The 14164-nt window shown below is 39.0% G+C and overlaps 1 long non-coding RNA gene across 2 annotated transcripts in view; it reads left to right on the top strand.

The window, feature by feature from the left end:
• Positions 1-14164, top strand: part of LOC129440183 (uncharacterized) — a 153886-nt gene that overhangs the window by 21459 nt on the left and 118263 nt on the right. For both annotated transcript variants that reach the window (XR_008643050.2, XR_012365587.1), the window contains one exon: positions 11073-11116. This is a non-coding gene — a long non-coding RNA (uncharacterized lncRNA). The remainder of the gene's footprint in view (positions 1-11072; positions 11117-14164) is intronic.

Below are 14164 nucleotides of genomic sequence, written 5' to 3'. Positions count from 1 at the left end.
ATTCCAAAGAATGACAGGAAGTGGGTTTCCATGTTCTCAGGGATCAGGCAGGGTCATGTGTGGACACTAAGACTGGAGAAATATAACTTATAATAGATAAGTACACAGACACACACACAAATAGTTATAAAGAGATGTTTTGTAGATAAGGTGTCAAGTATACAAAGTTCCCTGATATGTATAATTAATAGTGTGAAGATCTGTGTTTCCTGTGTGTCTGTATGTGTGTGCTTTTTCAAACGTTAGGGGGACATTTGGTCTGATTTTGTATTAAGTTTCTCTTTCCATATGTGCAATCAATGCAATCAAGGCTTTGAACCGGTTCACGGAACGAAAACCAAAAAACTTTTGATGTTTTGCAAGGAACAGAAACGAAACCAGAAACTTTAAAAATATATATGTTCCGGAACATAATCGTTTATTTAAAATAATGGTAACCGGTTAATATCGTTAATTTTTTCACTCTTTGACAAGATTTCTGTGCAATACTCGGTGAAGTTCACTTCCGGCCATCGTTGACTCATCACCCTTAAGTAGCCTACTCAAGCCCTAGTCTGTAATGCTCAATCATACGAGGTAAATATTGTAGACTACCAAGTATCTCAATGGGCCCTATCTTGCACCCAGCGCAATTGACTTTGTCAGTGACGCATGTATCATTCGTATTTTGCACCGGCACACAGCGGGTTTTTCCCTCCACAGACGCACGTCGGCAAACTAGGGAATGAACTTGCGCTCCCTGGGCGGTTCAGCGCAAAAATGGAGGCGTGTTCCAGCGCAAACCATCCCTGATGCTATTTTGCAGTTTCAAAAAACAATTGCGCCACTGACCAGAAAAAAATAGTCTAAAGTCAGTGGTGCATTGCGCGTGGTTCATTATGCTATTTTAAGGGCGCATGCTTGACCATAATGTATAGCGTGCACAACGCGCACACACTTTGCTTATCTAATCTACACAGATGCAACAGTTATTTTTCCAAATCATAAATTGTTACAATAAAAAATATTAACACATGAGATAAGGGAAATCATAGTGGTGAGCATTGTGGTGATAGTTTTTATTTATTGTTTGGCTGAGTTAAAAAATTCGATTAATAACGATTAAAGTATTTTCATAAGTTTGTTGTGTTGCTGTATTACGTTTATTTTATGTAAAAAATAATTAAAATGTTTTCATAAGAAACCTTAATGTATATGAACTTGATTTGTAAGTGTACTTTGGGGTTGGACCTTGCTTGCGTTTCTTGGGTCCGATTTCAAAGCCCCTAAACCCTTTCAGCGGTGAGGGTGGACGCAGGGATGTCCTCTACTGGCGACAGTTCCTGTGTAGAGGCAGATCCACCTCCCGTTACACGGCGTGCCCGATTTATGCTGGCAAGCTTGGGATTCCCCCGTCTCCTGACATCATTGTAGCGCTTGGCGCAACGATGGGGATGCCAGCTGATGAGACAATTGTGGCTTCTCATGCCTGTTTAACCGACGCTGATTTGGGCGGGTTTCTCCCATCCCCATACAAAACAACTTCTCTGTCTTTGACTGCTCTTACAAGAACGTGGGTCTCCTCGGCTGTGAACCGCTCCTGGCGTGCGCCTGGTAAATCCGTCATAATAATAGCAACCCACCATGGAACTTGCGCCCTTGCATTTAAAGGGAATGTTGGATAGCGTTCTGATTGGTTTATTTGACGTTACGCCCAAACCACACCTATGAATAATGAACCTACTTTAGCGCCTGGCGCAATAATTATTCCTAGCGCCGGGAAAATAGCAACAGCGCCCAAGATCCGCCCCCACAAAGTCACTTGCGCTTAGTTTGTTTAGTGTGTTGTGATTCGACAGCAGCTTAGCTTGCCGTTAGCTTAGCTGGCGACTGAAGTATTCCTGTGGGTGGAGGTTAGTCAAAAAACTGTTCTACTGACATCATTAAAGAAGGAAGTAAAGGGCTGTAGTCCAAACTGGCCGTTCGCTGTAGGCTTTGAAAGGGGAATTCTGTTAAAGAAAATATATCGCCTGGCAGTGAACTTTGAGCTTTATCATTTTACAGATATTATTTATGCTATTATAGCAACATAACATAACAAATTTAATATTAAACAATGTGAAAGGTACTCAGTGGCACTACAGGATTTTAAGCAGCATCAGGAGTTGCAACACAATACCAGCAACAGACGTGTTTGATTTTTATAGACGTGACGCTCCTTGTCCTGTGTGTGACCCTCTTGAGATTTTATTCCTGAAATTTCTCAAAAATAAAATAGAAAGAAATTACACAATTGTTGACATATGATAATGGCATAAAGCGTTAAACTATAATGTAAAATATAGTAAAAAACAAAGACATTGTTGCAGAAAAAAATCATACTAGAAGTTTTCCTGCAGCTTCTTTAGGGAGGCGTCACTGAACGCGTTCCAGGCGCTCCTCCGGATTGTAAATCCAGCCGCAGAGAAAAATCACATTCCAATGTTAATTCACTGATTCATTTCAATAGTCTCTCCTAACGCCCGGACACAGCGTAATGATTTTCACATTTTTTTTGCCTGGGAAACATCTGTTTATGACATTTTCATGCAAGTCATTCTTACTCCCTTTGTCATGAGGTGCAGTTCAAGAGGGTTTGTTTAACAGAATCGCTTTGTCTTCTTTCACTGTAACTAGCAGAAATGTCTCCCAACACGTCATTAGCCTTTCAGTATGTCTTAGTAAACCATGAGAGAGCCTCTGTGTACATTACACATGACAGAGCGAGGACTGGACAGCGTGTATGAAAGCCTGCCAGCACGACTCAAGAAAGCTATTAAGTGACTGCTGTGTTTATTATACTTTCATGCATAGAAATCCAGAGAAGCTTATGGTAAATCACAGAGCCACACATGTCATCGAACTGTACTCTATAGTTATATTCTGATTTGTGTTTAGGTCATGGCCATACATTATTGTCTGTATGGTTGAAGAGCAATTTTTCCTTTCTAAATCTTGTTTTCAAGCTCTTTATTCAGTCAGAGAATAAGAAAATGGCCTGGAAACCCGATCCCCATTATGATATCCATTTCTGTGGAAATTGAGACGCTAAAATTCCAGTAACATTGAAAGAGCTCAGTGTTTTTTTAACAGGTTAATGATTGAGGTGTACGTCTCAAGCTCTAAGAAGTTCTGGAATGTTTATAAACCTTTACAACTTATTGAGGACCATGTCGCATTTTTAAAAATATAGTTTTTTACTGGACATTTGAAACCACTAAACAGATTTGATCAAATGGATAAATTTAAAAGGTCTACAGGAAACCTGTGTCAAGTTACTACACATTTCCTATAGATCGATGTCTGCATTAATACTACTATCATTGTCCTGAATATCTATAACAGTAAGTGGCCCTTTGTGTAAAATCCAGGCTAAAGTATCAATCAAATTATAAGATGAGCGGAAAATTTGTTAGTTAAGGTGGTAGGGTTGGGCGGGGTGTATGCGTTATAATGAAAATATATTTTTATTTAAAACACTCAAATAAAACTTCATTTTGAAGAAACTATGACAGAAAATGAACACATACTAGATTATTAATGAATTAAATGTTTTTTTTAACAGATACCTCTAACGAAAATAGCTGCGTGATGAAATGGAACTAAAGGGTTAATAAACACAAACTGAAGCAGATTTGTAGAACGTCTGGCGAACGATGATAGATAGCGCAAAGATTGTAAAAACTGATTATTTTCCACTATTAATTACATTATCTTAAAGGAGTGTAACTACTGTAGCATGTAAACAATGCACATAAATAACGTGAGCAAGAGCGCTCCACAATTATCGAATCAACAGGCATGTGCAACCTAGCTAGCAGGTTGCTCAAACAACAAAATCACCAGCTAACGTACTTTAAATTTGCAAGAACTGTAGACTAATACAATAACATTCTTTAATAAACCAAAAACACAAGTCCACTTACAGTTCTCAAGTACACGTGTTTTATCAACTGGCTATCCTCCAGACAGTGACGGACCATTTCGACCGTGTGGCGCACGTGCAAGCTCGCGGTGTGAAGGGCGTCCGCGCTATTCTCCGAGATGTTTTGTCAACTGGCTACTAGTTATTCTTCAGACAGTGATGGACTACGTCTTTCTATCATTTGGCCGTGTGGCGCGCGTGCCCGCTCACAATGTTAAAAATTGTTAAAATAAAAAAAGCGAATTTATTTATTTATTTATTTTTTGGACGACTTAGTTAAGGCGGTAGGGTTTCCCGTACTGCAAAGTGCTGCGGGAAACCCTAATGAGCATCAGAGTTTGATTTTACTAATTTATTTCACATTGATTTCATCTCTTTATTCAGTTAGTATTATACATATAAAGGTTATATTTTTACTTTATGTGGAATGTTTTTTGTCGAAAACTGAAGAAATTACTTTAGATGGCCAGGGTCACGTATGTTATTTTAAGTGTTCGTTCTAAAATTGAGTATCGTTTCATGTTCCAGGCGTACGTGTATATGAACATGGGCTTCTGCGTTTATGTTGGAACTATATTGTAAGCGTGTTTGCTCAGAGGCAGAACATACTGTTCCATTCTTTGACTGAAGGAGGGCAAAGGGGAGACCTGGAAAGTGTCTTAGACATGGCACACATTTTGTCCATTCCTTATGCATGAGCCTCATTTAAGCTACAGTATATACAGCACGATCTCTAGAATGTATAAGGTGACCTCTTCCTAAAGGGGAGCTCAAGGATGATGTGTGTTTACAGATACAATAATGAACACAGGATCTGGGTTTTCCATGCATATGTCTGCTGTTTAGAAAAGAAAAAAGTCAAACATGTGCATGTGTACATATGTGTGTGTGTGTAAGAGGCAGGCTGCCGGTGTCAGATGGAGAAGGCATGTGTGTTTCCTCCCTTAGAGGCCTCCACTGAGTGTGTGTGTGTGTGTGTGTGTGTGTGTGTGTGTGTGTATGTGTGCGTACATATGTGAATGAACCCGTTGCCCTGCCACAGTTCCTCGGGTCACAGGGTGCAGCGTTTTCAGAGCTGCACTGTATGTTTACAGTACTCACGAACATACAGTCAGGGACATATATGTGCACACAGTCATTCATGTACACGTATACCCAGAGGCCCCTCGGGGTGGAAACCTATTCATTCTTTGTAAAAAAAAAAACTGCTGTAGTTTTTGAAACTATATAGTTATTTTGTTTATGTCACAAGATTTGTTTTGCTTGTAAAACTTTATTTATGTTACCTACAATTAAAAAAGTGCTGCACTGCAGGTTGTAATTTCAGGAAAAGTCAGGAAATCAGGAAACATGCATGCCGTGAAAAAGAAAATAACTTTTATTAAAATAAGACAAAGTAAGTTATTTAAGTTAAAGGCCAGAGAGAAAGAGTGGAGACAGTTTGAAACATTTTGACCGTACTGAAATGCAGAAACGATTGCACTGTCAAAGACTTTATTGTCTTTACTCTGAACTCAAGATATCCGCATAGTTTCTCTCTCTCCATGGGGCCTTTCCACAGCTGCGTCTGTGTCCTCTTACGTAGGATGGGTTACAGTGTAACTGTGTCGGTGTTTTCTCTGGGAAGAGTGTTTGTCCTACAGGCCGCTGGAGGGGCCCTTTTGTTTAAATTGGTGGAGAGGCTCATCCTCAAGGCAAAGGCCTTCAACAGTTCTGTATGCTCACGTGCACTGTGCTGTAGTCAATGCTCACATGTGCTTTTGTGTGTGTGTGTGTGTGTGTGTGTGTGTGTGTGTGTGTAAATATCACTATGTGTCTCTGCAAGTTTGTACAGTGCCTACGCTTCAAGGAAAAAGCAATGAAAGGCCCTAGTTCATCTAAAATGAATGACAACGGCTGGCGTTGATTTCTTTATGTGACCCTTTTCATACCTTTTTCACCTTATTCTTTTCAGTTTGTGATTTTATGTGTGAATTTCAATAGAAACATAAATGAACAAAGTTGATAAATGAAAACGGGGACAGTAACTTATACCTGGTATAAATATTAGTACAGTTAAGGGTCGCTAGTTGACTGAAATAACTGAATATCCTGCTTAAATGATCACATCTGCACTATGAGCGTCTATGTGGGAGCAATAAAGTGTTGACCTGAGTGTTTTTTTTTTATGAAATCCTATATGATATCATGGCACCCTATATGATACCTTCCTATATCCATATATAACAAAAAAACTCGAACTTCACTATAACTTACAAAACATGGTCAATAGCTCTGAGACCTTTAGATCACAAGCCACAGGTCAGAATTGTGGAAGAATGAGTGGAAAGCGATGTCTGTAAAACAATACTGCCATCTTCTGGGAGGAAATGAAAAATAGCAAAAAAAAAGAAAAGCAACAGATCAAAGACACTACTGTGAGAGGAATAGAAAGCTGTGCAACAGATGTGCGCTTATAATAGCCCTTAATGGTAGTGAAACACACCGAAGCAAAGCAAAGTGAAATCCACACAGGTTAAATCAATCTTTAGGGAAGTACCACTAATTTACCCTTATATACTTCTGCACACTTAGCAGACTGGTAGGTTGTTTCTTACAGTACAGTACGCTGGATAGTTTGTTTAATGTTTTAAGTAGGGCTGGGTATTGTGACCAATTTGGCGAGTCAATCTTTTGTATATGGTTTCAGTTAGGGATGGGCATTTTCCAGTGATTTACCATTCGAATATTTAAGCTCATAAAGAACGAATATTCGAATATTCGTTTATTTAAATTATGTTAATTAAGACATGCGTGTTTTGTATTTTTCATTTTGTCATAATTTCACTGAAGGCTTATAATTAGGAAATATCCACAACAAGCTAAACTTATATTCTGTATGTATATATATGTATGTATTTTTAAGTTAAAAACATTGTAAAAAAATATATGTATTTTTTTAAAATTCTTCTTAAAAATATCCTACAGAAAAAAAGGCGTTAAAACCGTCGTTAGTATGAATTCATTACTGTTTGAGCTTACATACATTATATTATACCAAATATTATACACTAACCCCAAATCTAAGCGAAGTTTGAGGACTTGCGAAGTTTAATGTTTGAGGACTTGACAAATAGGGTTGGGTATCGTTTGAATTTGAACGATTCCGATTCCAATTCCGATTCCTTGTTTCGATTCCGGTTCCTATCGATTCTCGATTCCGATTCTTTTAAGAGGCAGGGTCAAAAATGTTTAGTATATTTTAAATGAGCTAGCTAACCAATGGTCTCTCTGAAGGAAATAGTATGACCTTCCCCATCAATTTAAATTTTATAAACTTTTGACTTTTTATGAACTTTACTATTCATTTCTCACATGGCTGTTTTCAACTACAATATAAATATCAAATCAATGAACTTGAATATAAATATTATAAATTATGAATATATTTTTACAGGGGTACACTTTCCTCAAGAGAGCTTTATTTTTGAAAACATCATGAAAACACATTTACACATGAGTGTACAGTATGATGCTGCTGCAGGTACTTGAACATGTTACCGTGCTTCCATTGATGGGCTAACTAACATTCGCACTCTTAGCTCGTAAATTGTCTATGAAAAAATACATGGGCTAATTTGTTAGCTCAATGTTGGCTCAAGGCATTCTTTTCAGTGCTCGCAAAAGCCCGACGTCCCGGGGCTATTGCGAATTCCTGTCGGGTTACCAAAATGCACCTCGCTCTGCCCGTCGGGCTATCATAGGAAAAATATTTTCATGTTTTTGCATTCTCTCAGTATGTACGCCGTCGTCTTGTCAGTCATTACTATCCTCACGTAACAATAAGTGAAACTGAAAGCATAATTAAACCCATTATTCCTTTCGTTTTCACGTCTGAGATGCGCGCTCATCTGCATCCCGGGTCCGCTCTTCACAAGTACGCGCTTGTTCTTGTGCTCAGCAAAAAGCGCAAACTCAAGTAATTTAAAAATAATAAGTCCTTTTGTTTTCAGAGACTAACATTGTTTTACCGTTTCTTTTTTCTACCAGGGATTTTGAAATTTAGCGAGCCCTCATTGTATATGTATTGTTTTACTTACTTGATACGGACTGCAGTGCAGTCACTGCGGTGCCAAGCTGTGGGTCAGAGACAGAGGAAGAGGCAGCAGATGACGGTCGGCGCAGCGCGTCAAAGACGGGGCACACATTTATTTCTACTCAATAATCGAGGTGCTTTATTACGTTCGACGTGCCTATGCACGAAACAGACGCTACTTCATTGGTGTTCAGCGGTTTCTTTTTCCGGTCGGCGGACTGTGAATCGAAACTAGGAATCGAAATTTAAACTTTTGAACGATTCCGGGAAAATCGCAAAGCTAGTCCCGGTTCCAATCGATTCTCGATTCTCGATTCCCAAGCCTATTGACAAAGTAGGCTATCATAATTTAAACAGACTCAAAACACCAAATAAGTGCCCGGAGCAAACGAAAAAACACATCTACATAATCGACTGCTCAGTCGCCATATAAATATCTTCTCAGTTTATTTTGACACGTATTTGTGAATAAAGAAATCCATATTTATCCTACCTGCTTCGGTGAAAGCCCGTTCTTCTGACTAGATACAATAATGCCGGAGAAAACTCTTCCTCGTGATGATGGTTATCCGATAAAAACAACAGACGGATTGAACAAGATTAAATTTCTGGATTAAGGATTTTATTACTTGTTTGTTCCATACTTCATTACTTATTTATTTTATATTTATTAGTCTTCTTAAAATTCTTCTACTATGGCATACTTATACGGACAGCAAAGAAATAATTTAATTGTGCACTGTACTTAGGGATGCTCCGATCAGGATTTTTGCAGGCCGATACCGATCACCGATTTGTTGTCTTCGTGATCGGCCGATACCAATGCCGATACCGATTTTTCAAGCTGATATGCAAGCTCTTTGATGACTGTAACTTTTAACATTTTTTCTAGATAAAGTAATACCACAGATGTTGCCTTTGTTATATTCCTTACAGTAATTAGGTATATTATTGTTTTAATAGAGAATCAAATAAATTAGCACAACAAATATTTCTTCTGCAAAGAGAAATTTAATATGCCTTTAAAAAGGCTTATGTCTGTAAAAACTAATTAAAATAAAACAGTTAACAGTCTTTACTGTATGAATTAAATATACACGCATTCGTATGAAGTACAACAGTTCTTTAGTGAAGAGCAGAGAGTGATTTTATTGAGATATGAATTAGGTAACTGTAGCTTTAAGACTTGACAGAGATTGCTCTGTTCACGTGCACTGATGACAGGCTGCTGTGTGTGCGCGCGACGGGTGTATGCAGACGAGAGCAGCTGTGAGGAAAATTAAAGTTTAAACGCTCAAAACTTTAAAACGCATGCAATTAATAAACTTTTGACATGAGGATGCAATGTCCGCGATAGATATGTGTTGTATACTATACACTGTTTGATGGGGATGTGAAGACGGGTCACGCTGTTAGGACCGGACCGCGTCCTCATAGAAAATACACATATCTCTGTAAAGGCAAAGAGAGAAATGCAAATCTGCACGTCGCTCATCAGCCACGGGTTATAAAAATGCTCTCACTGCGTAAAAATGGTCTCTAAATGCAGCCGCATTGAGGAGCCATATCATGACAAAAGTAAACAGAAAGATCGGTTCACGAGATCGGCAAATTTAACGAGGACCGATCGAGTCATTTAATGTCGTTATCGACCGATACCGATCTGCGGCCGATCGATCGGAGCATCCCTAACTGTACTCTGTCTTGTGCATATGACATTAACGCTTTGAAATATTTACATTTGTCCTTAAACATGTGATGCACAAAATAATAAACTTTCGTGGTGATGTAGCACTGGCCCGTGGTGGCAAGTGAAAGTCCTGAGCATCATTTACGGACACTCCTTACGAGGCCTGCCTGAAGTAAAGCACGCACGTTGAGAATCGATATGAAGAATCGATATGCAGAATTGAGGTTGTTTGGTTAAACAGAAATAGATTAAAATCAGAGAATTTATATTTTTTGCCCCAGACGTTTTTTCAGACACTAATAACTCATGAATCAGTCACAATACAGCTGAGTGATTGACTAAAATGCAGACGTTCACAATTTGGACAGCATCTCACTGTCACACACATACACACTTTACTTCTGTGCATTGGTAGAAATGGAGCTGTCTGGTGCCATGGCAACCAATGCGGAAATCCACCCCAATTCCCACCGCCGCCTTCATCAGAGAGGGAGAGAACGAAAGAACGTTAATTAAAATGAAAGCAGGGAATTACTGGGAACAAGGAGAGAGTGGGAAAAAAACGGAAAATCATAGCTTATACAAAATGAAAGGTTAGGCTTTGCCTCTAATGCGAACAAATCAAAATGGGACAAAGCTGGAATTCTTTTTTTGAATGCATAAAGCTGAATGAAATCCATGAAATCAAAAAGTCAAGATTAATTGAATATGTCATGAATTTGACAATATGCCAAACAACGAAATATTATTCCCTGCCTTTTACGAGAGCAGAAGTGCTACAAAACCCCTTAGTATTCGCAGCATAGTTCATTTTTGCCTTTGACCGTATGAGAAATATGAGTGATCAGTATCAGATCTTATTTTTTTAATTTATTTTTTTAATATTATATTTATTTTATAATTTAATAATTGCTTTATTCACTGCTGCTTTGATAATAAAAAAGTATTACGCTTTGTTATGCCAATGAAGTAGATTTCATCACAGAAACATTAGCACACACACACACACATACACACACACACACAGAAACTGCACCAGCATGAAGTAAAGATGGCGCCAGGGCATCTGAGGACAATGTGGGTTGGAGGAAGGGGGGCAAGGTAGATTTGAAACAAGAGAAAAGAGAAAGACTACAGTGCACGCAAAAACAAAGAAAAGGAGAGAGATGGCATGTGGCAAAAGAAAAAGAGATGCGTGTAGAGTATAAAGGCAAGAAAGAGAAAGAATAGCTCTTGGGTTTTTTATACATGTTGCGCCAAAGACATTACGTTTTGATACGCACTGCTGTGTCCATCTCCCACAAATTTCTTGTTTGAATATTAAATATTATTTAACTAAACTGTGCTTTCTATCTCCTTTATAGATGAATCTACAAACTCAACATGAATTTGCACATTTCACACAGAGGTAAGAGTGATGTGATATATCCTGCGGCGTGCCCATTGAAATGTGAAGTGTAGTTCTGCATTGAACCTGCAGGTGGCAGATCGGCATATTAGCATCCTGTTGGAGTTGGCTGTTTGATTTGTGGCTTTAAAACATGACCTAGCAGAACAGTGTGGTATAAAAGGGAGTGGCCGATAAAGCCTCCCCTCCATAGTCACACTCCATGAGTCAGCCGGCTATCATCATAACTTTGGATGAGGAATTGTGGGTGTGCACGTGTGTTGTATTATCCGATTGCCGGAGTGGAATTAGGCCAAAACCTACTACTGTCTCGTACATATGCACTGCCCAGCTCAAATACAATTCTGTTTATCCAAGACAATTAAAATTATGTTGACATAAATTCAAATGCATTCTCTTTATAACCAAGCCACATTTAAAGAATAACTAGGATAGAAATAAACCTGCCAAAGTATTTCATGATGGGATTTGACAGATCTGTGCAGGCAGCAAGCAAATGAAAACATGACTTGGCAGTCTCCTGGCAACATCTTAGGGCCCATCTCTGATATGGGATAGCTGCCCATGGATGTGCCCGATCACATAAACTTTAATCTCCAAGGCCTCCGGTCCGGCTCCATCCAGTCCTATCCAGGCAGGCCGCCAGTCTGCCTGGGCCTTGCTTGCGGAGTCATGCCCACTGCACCCTCCTCGCACTGGGTACATGACTGCGGGGAATGTCCTGTCCCCCTCCTTCTCTACCTCAAGCCCGCTTGAGATAGCCAATGGTGTAGCATATTCGGACAAAGTTAAAGTGGTTCGAGGCAAGCTTTTATCCAATCAGATCGCACTGCAGCAGAGCAAGCAGGTGGGGTGGGGGGTTAGGAAAGAGGCAATGCGAACGACAAAGAAAATGGAAGATGAAGGGTTTGACTTGGCATATAGGGAGACGAGTAGAAACCGAGAGGAAGGGAACATTTTGTTAGTCAGATCGGATGCAGCGAGTATCGACTGTTACTGCAGTCATTGATCTTTCTCGAGCGCTGTTTGTCCAGCACATTCACAGAGATGTTTATCAGATTCACACCCAGCCGCGTAGTGCAGACATATCATTATTTTTAAAGTAACTACCTTTTATTACTGCATTTGACTCTGGACTTTGAATGGTAACACCCAGATTATGAATTCTGGACCTCATGGTGGAACATTGCCACGACCCAGGTGCCCTCCTGACAGGATGTGCCAAGTTCACTCATCAGTAAGAAATTGGTTAGTGTAGCCGGCCGACTCCACTGCCTCATATCGCTCATCCTTTTCCAGCTATCAGTAGATGGATGACTTGAGTAGAGCAAAGGTGATGAAGGAAGGAAAGTCTGTCTTAAATACTAAAAGTCTGTCTGTTTTCCTGCCTGTTTCTTGAGGATGAGATGAGAAAGATGATTGAGTTGGTTTTGAATTCTGTATGTTTTTGTTTTATGACTTTGTCTTGAAAGGTCACGTTCCTCCGGATACCATTTTTCAAACTTTAGTTAGTGTGTAATGTTGCTGTAAGAGCATAAATAATACCTGCAAAATGTTAAAGCTCAAAGTTTACTGCCAGGCGATATATTTTCTTTAACATAATTTGCCTTTCAAACGGCCAGTTTGGACTACAGCCCTCTACTTCCCAGTTGAATGATGTCAATAAAAATTTTGACTAAACTCCGCCTACAGGAATACATCAGTCGCCAGCTAAGCTCAAACGGCTCTGCTAAGCTAAGCTGCTAGTCGAATCGCAACACACTAAACAAGACACACAATCAGAACTCGTTACGTATTTCTGAAGGAGGGACTTCATAGAACAAGAAAGACATCAGCCCGTTTTTAGGACAGTAAAAGCAGCAGTATAGAGATAAGTAAATTGTGTAAAAATACTGTGTTTTTTACACATGAAACATGAACAGGTGTTATATTGTGCACTGTTAACACAATCAAAGCTTCAAAAACACAGAAAGAACCGGATCTTTAAAAAGATTGGAACTTATTACAGCTTAAAGCTAGAGATCGACCGATATATCTGTTTTCCGATATTTTCCCCGATATTTGAGCATTTTCCGATGATCGGATATCGGGTTTGTGATATCGGATTGACCGATAAACGAGAGAATTGAGAATTGCACGCTGGACGCATCTGAGGAGAGGAGCTCACAGCAGCAGCAGCGTGCACAGCAAATATGGCGGCGGAGTGACGCGACTTCATTAAAAGGACTTTGAGTATACTTACTTTGCATCTGAGGCATTTATAACACATCTTATTTGTGCATTAATGTATGTTATTTTAAATAAGTTGATATATTAAAAGCAATGTATGCAGTTTGTCCAAGACTAGAGACGAACCCAAAAAATCACGTGCTGTTCACTTACCGGGGTTGAAGGCTGAAGCTTTTAACAAGATTTACTTTAAGTTATATTAAAATTTACCAGATAAACATTATTTTGCTAAAATATCTATATACATGTCTGTGGATATTAATTAATTATTTATTACCTCCGCAAGCGGTCACAGTTTGATACAGTTAATGCGTGAGTAAATGCATAGATAACAGCGCTGTCAACAGCCATTTCATAAGCTATAACAACAAAATATTAATTATTCTGACCTCAAATAACATTACCAGTTAAGAAATTCAGTGATATATAAGCCGTTTTGTTTGTTACTTTACTGAATGTAGTATTTCAGTCAGTGATATTATTTGTAAAACCTCTTAGCTAACTACTAGTTTTACTGCTGAAGGCTACATGTTGCTGATCAAAACAACCATATTATTCCAAAAAAGGCACTTAATTCACCTGTTTTACTCTATAAACTATGTATAACAAGCAGCCAACTCCGCTATAGTTTTCTCTCTCTCCCGCTGCCAACCGCCGCGCGACCTTTGGATCAGTCCATTTCTGACGAAATGATAGGGGTGTTTGGAATGGTTCATGTATTGGGAATATAGTTTCTACATTATTTATTAAATTAATATTATTCTTCACTCTTTCAGACCCCTCTATTTATTACTTTGTATGCAAAGAGGGAGTGATTGT

This window comes from Misgurnus anguillicaudatus, chromosome 22, assembly GCF_027580225.2.
Source record: "Misgurnus anguillicaudatus chromosome 22, ASM2758022v2, whole genome shotgun sequence".
In the NCBI taxonomy this organism is placed as follows: Eukaryota; Metazoa; Chordata; class Actinopteri; order Cypriniformes; family Cobitidae; genus Misgurnus; species Misgurnus anguillicaudatus.
Note: the sequence above shows the minus strand (reverse complement) of the source record. Positions and strands in the feature narration are given on the sequence as shown.